This window comes from Salvelinus sp. IW2-2015, unplaced genomic scaffold (assembly GCF_002910315.2).
Source record: "Salvelinus sp. IW2-2015 unplaced genomic scaffold, ASM291031v2 Un_scaffold2963, whole genome shotgun sequence".
NCBI lineage: Eukaryota > Metazoa > Chordata > Actinopteri > Salmoniformes > Salmonidae > Salvelinus > Salvelinus sp. IW2-2015.
In genome coordinates, this window is record NW_019944258.1 from 65626 (window position 1) to 71558 (window position 5933).

Below are 5933 nucleotides of genomic sequence, written 5' to 3' on the forward strand. Positions count from 1 at the left end.
CGTCACAATGGCAGCATTGCCTGAAATACGTCATTCGTCATCTGCTGACTAGAATGGGTAACGCAGTTTAGGAAAATACGATGCATTTTATTTTCAGACAAAAAGTATATTTCCCATTTATTTCATTAAAGAGTAATGTTAAATGGAAACGTACAAACAGAAGCATGTTTTAATAGGTGCATAWAWWGAGGGCTCCCGAGTGGCGCAGCGGTCTAATGCGTTGCATCTCAGTGCAAAAGGTGTCTATAATTCCTGGTTCAATCCCGGGCTGTATCACAACTGCCCATGATCAGGAGTCCCAAAGGGCGGTGCACAATTGGCCCAGGTCAGGTCAGGGCAGGGTTTGGCTGGGGTAGGCTGTCATTGTAAAACAAGAATTTGTTCTTAAACTGACATGCATAGTAAAATAAAAAAATAATACACATTTTGGAAATCAGTCAAACAAACAGATAAGAAGAGATATCTATACTGCTCCTACATGGTGTAACAATACATAATGTAGATGTATATAATGAACAGACTAGGTCTATACTGTTCCTACATGGTGTAACAATACATCATGTAGATGTATATAATGAACAGACTAGGTCTTACTGTTTCCTACATGGTGTAACAATACTCATGTAGATGTATAATGAACAGCCTAGGTCTATACTGCTCCTACATGGTGTAACAATGCATCATGTAGATGTATATAATGAACAGACTAGGTCTATACTGCTCCTGCATGGTGTAACAATACATCATGTAGATGTATATAATGAACAAACTATAGTTTTGGCAAGTCGGTTAGGACATCTACTTTGTGCATGACACAAGAGAAAAAAAAATCACAATAATTTCAATGGTGTTATCATTACAATAGTAACATATTATATATTTCATGTCAAAAACATGGGTAGTGTTCATAATGGTAAATAACTATTTTGCAAGGTTTTCCCAAAATGTTTACACAAATTTACATTCAAAGAACAAGTGAGACAGATTCTCACCTTTTCACAGAAAACGCAGATATCATCAATAGCCATAAATTTGGATAACATAGAATTACATGGATATATCTTATATAAAACTTTCAAGCGCACTTCCTTAACTTTGTTTGGTATACAATATTTGTAAGGCCTTAACCATGCTTTTTTTCTAGACAATGTCAGGAATAAGCATGTTCCAGAAAATGTTTCCTCTCGGTGTAAGTTGGTTTTGTGAATTAAGAATTTGTCTTATATATTTATTACAACAAGATTTCTCAAGTAAGCCCACGCCTTCCAATCTGAGTTCGGGATAAACTTTGTGATCATTACCAAAGCTAAGATGAGTTTTCATTAGTGTAGTTAGACCACTGGGAATAGGTTTGACCACAGAAATAAACTCTCTGAAAGGTATTGGAAACTCTTTCCAATGTTATAAATTGTTCACATGTAAGAATATTACCCGTTGTCGAAAACATCAAGGACAAAGTCAATAGTCCTCTCATGCCAGCTGGGGTAGAACAATGACTTATTTCTTACAGTTCTGTCTGAATTATTGCACAAAAGAGCTTTATGTGGGGAAGAATTGTGCAGGAGTCATATTTACCAGGCCATTAAAACGTGTTGGTGAAACCTAGCCAATTTAGTGGGTAATCTTTCAGGAATATAATTACATTTCAGTAAAAATGTAAGACCTCCCAACTTATTAAACACATTATTTAGAATGAAATACCATATTGAATCAGTATTGATCAAACCTTTTTTTAACCAGTTGATCTTGAAAGTGTTATTTATGTCAACAAAGTCCAACACTTCCAGACCGATAGATTTTCCAGATAGATTTTCTGTTGAAGTTTCTCTTTTCAAGTGCAAAGAAGTAACTTGTGTTTCTTTCTCCCTCTTCAATCCATTTTGCTCTTGACCTTACAAAGGCACCCTTTGATCCGTGTAAAGCTGTTCTAATTCTAGTTGTAAAGACTTGAATACAGACTCATCTTCTTCAGATAGATTATCTTTCTTTAGAAAACTGTCAAGCTTGCTCATCAGCTCTTTTTCTCTGTTCTTTAAGTGCATCAACTCTTTGGCACGTTTAATGGCTACCACTCTGACTTTATATTTGAAAAATGTCCATCTACTTCCATGACCCAAGTCTTTTCTTGCAAAAATATATTCGGCTAACGATTTGATGTTAGGTCATATGATTGAGTGTAGTCTGGCCCAGGAGTGTGAAGGTGAACGGAAAGGCTCTGGAGCAACGAACCGCCCTTGCTGTCTCTGCCTGGTCAGTTCCCCTCTCTCCACTGGGATTCTCTGCCTCTAACCCTATTACAGGGGCTGAGTCACTGGCTTACTGGTGCTCTTTCATGCTGTCCCTAGGAGGGGTGCGTCACTTGAGTTGGGTTGAGTTACTGACGTGATCTTCCTGTCTGGGTTGGCGCCCCCCTTGCGTTGTGCGTGACGGAGATCTTTGTGGGTTATACTCAGCCTTGTCTTCAGGATGGTAAGTTGGTGGTTGAAGATATCCCTCTAGTGGTGTGGGGGCTGTGCTTTGGCAAAGTGGGTGGGGTTATATCCTTCCTGTTTGGCCCTGTCCGGGGGTATCATCGGATGGGGCCACAGTGTCTCCTGACCCTCCTGTCTCAGCCTCCAGTATTTATGCTGCAGTAGTTTGTGTCGGGGGGCTAGGTCAGTTGGTTATATCTGGAGTACTTCTCCTGTCTTATCCGGTGTCCTGTGTGAATTTAAGTATGCTCTCTCTAATTCTCTCCTTCTCTCTTTCTTTCTTTCTCTCTCTCGGAGGACCTGAGCCCTAGGACCATGCGTCAGGACTACCGGCATGATGACTCCTTGCTGTCCCCAGTCCACTGGCCTTGCTGCTGTTCCAGTTTCAACTGTTCTGCTGCGGCTATGGAACCCTGACCTGTCCACTGGACGTGCTACCTGTCCCAGACTGCTGTTTCAACTCTCTAGAGACCGCAGGAGCGGTAGAGATACTCTTAATGATCGGCTATGAAAAGCCAACTGACATTTACTCCTGATTATTATTTGACCATGCTGGTCATTTATGAACATTTGAACATCTTGGCCATGTTCTGTTATAATCTCCACCCGCAGCAGCCAGAAGAGGACTGGCCACCCTCATAGCCTGGTTCCTCTCTAGGTTTCTTCCTATGTTTTGGCCTTTCTAGGGAGTTTTTCCTAGCCGCCGTGCTTCTCACCTACATTGCTTGCTGTTTGGGGTTTTAGGCTTGGTTTCTGTACAGCACTTCGAGATATTAGCTGATGTACGAAGGGCTATATATACATTTGAGTAGTATCTTTAAGAAGTGTGTTGTTTAATTTCCAATATCCTCGAGTACCTTTTGATTTTTTAGTAGCTTGTAAATTCAGGGAAATCAAGTGATGATCAGAAAAGGGAGCCAACTGATAATCTACATCTATAAACAAATTGTAACAAAACGGGGAAATTAGGAATAAATCAATTCTAGATTTACGTGACATAGTTTTGTTGGTCCAGATATAACCTTTTGCATCCGGATTGAAATAACGCCAGGCATCCTCAACACAGAGATCCTTGCATAATGTAGTGATGATATTGTATTTTGAAGGCTTTGACTCGTTCTAGGAGGAAAACGATCAACAGATGCATCAGGTGTTTCATTAAAATCGCTTGAAATAATTAGAAAAGCCTCTGAGTATTTGTTGCTTAAATCCTGTACTTTCCTGGTAAATTTGGGTAAAAGGGGTCTTATTTGGATCATGTGAATTATGTCCATATACATTACAAATGATGAAAATAGCATTGTCAAGTTTACAGTTACTATGACCCATCTCCCATCCTGTGAAATGTGGATTCTAGAACGTCACCTTTAAACTTGTGAATAAGTGTCAAAACACCAGCAGAATGATTTGATCCATGACTTAAATAAGCCATGTCTCCCCATTGTGATTTCCAAAATTTCAAATCACTTTCACCCGAATGAGTTCCTGAAGAAGGACATAATCTGCATTATTGCGTTTACATATTACAATAAGGCTTTCCTTTCTGTAAGATCTCTCAAACCCCGAGCATTCAGACTAACGATATTGAGTGAGTTGAAAACGAACTCCTGCATTAAAAAAGAAAGAACACAAACTAGATATCAGAAGTAGTAATGTGAACATAAAACAAACAGTGGACCTTTAGAGGATTACTCCAACGAAAACTACGCTCAGCTGAGATAGCGGTGTTACAGTATAACAAATCTATTTACACTTCCTTTTTTTTAGTTGGCAAGTGTTCATCAGTTGTAGTTCGAACCGTACATTTACTCGTGGCAGTACATTAACTGTACTCTTGGCACTTCCTCTCACAGCGACGCCATCTTGACTTCCCTGAGATGGCGATGTGAGTACTTCAGGTGATGCTTCTTGCGTGACGTGTAATCTAGTGGACGGGACAGGAGGCTTCTTCAACAGCGACAACAGATTCAACTACGCAGTAGCTTGCAATCGAAAATAAACCGAAACATTGAACCGTTTAAGACAAACCTTGTGTATATTACTCTTTGTGTTTTGAACATAATTTTAATTGCCTATCATCTAGTTAATTTAATCGTAATTTGCTTGTTAAATTAGCAAATGTGTTTCATTGATACTTGTTAGTAAAACGTTTATTGGAGACAGGAGATCAAGTGGAGACATAGGACGAGGTGGATTATTATATAATAAGGCCTTTTATTAATATGTAAAAATATCTTAGTAAATCGTACAGTACGGCTCCTTCTGTCTGACTTGTATGAAATCGTCGGAAGAGCGACCCTCTACACAGTACATACAGATTATATAGGCAACAAGCAAAGTAGATTGATCTTGTCGTCTGGCCTTCCGATTGGTCAGTCTGGGTCGTGGGTAGTCCTGTTCGGCCTGATGTCGACATTCCATTGGCTTTTCACACAGTTCTTTGTCCTAGTCACATCCAAAGGCATCCTGCATGTGCGTTTGTTTTCACAGGCCCTATTCATGGGGGAGGGGATGTGTGTGTGGGTCTGACAAAGTAGTGGGGATGGGTGCATGTTGTGCCAAGAATAGCTTATGTTGAGAAGTGGTTAAAACAAGTTACCAGTATCTTATACAATTTCTTACATACTGCACTAGGCTAATCTCCCGGAGCATGAGCTCACTAAACTCGACGGAGAAAGAATCTCTGGTGAAAGGAGAGGAAGAAGCTTTCAGGATGAAAAAGGAGGAAGAGGAGGCTATCACATTGAAAGAAGAAGAGGATGATATTACAGTGAAAGAGGAAGATGGGAAAGAGGTTGTCAAAGTGGAAGAGGAGGAGGTAGAAGCTTTCAGAATCAAAAAGGAGGAAGATGCCATAACATTGAAAGAAGAGAATGTAGTGAAAGAAGAGGAAGAACCTTTTAGAGTAAAAGAGGAAGAGGAGGCTATCTCAATTAAAGAGGAGGAAGACGTTTTGGGAGTGAAAGAGGAGGAGACTGAAGATCCGATTAACTCCAGTGAGTACTGTCTTAAAAACAGGGACACTATGCAGTTCTTGAAATAATGCGTTGTTTTAAAGGGGCATTCTACTGAAGGTCTACACTGTCAGGATTTGTTTAAGGGCCAATGTGCCTTTGGTACATATTTTTAGGACTTTTAAATGGTTTTTATTGCATTCCCCACGTGGTCTATATTAAAGTGCACTTGATCTAGTATAACAGGCTTTTAAAATTCAATATCGGTGCATCATTTCTACTTAAAATATTAACGGGACTTTAAAGAAACCCATTTTGCTGAACGACCCTTTTACATTGAATTATTCACAAACAATATTAAAAAAGCATAATTAAAGTGGTAAATTTAGGTCCTTTTTAGACATATTAATACCTTATGTAAGACCCTATGGTTGGAATAGAAGATCATAAGTTGACTGTTACTGTCTGTTTGATGTTCTCATTCACACAGGAGAGAGACACGACTATC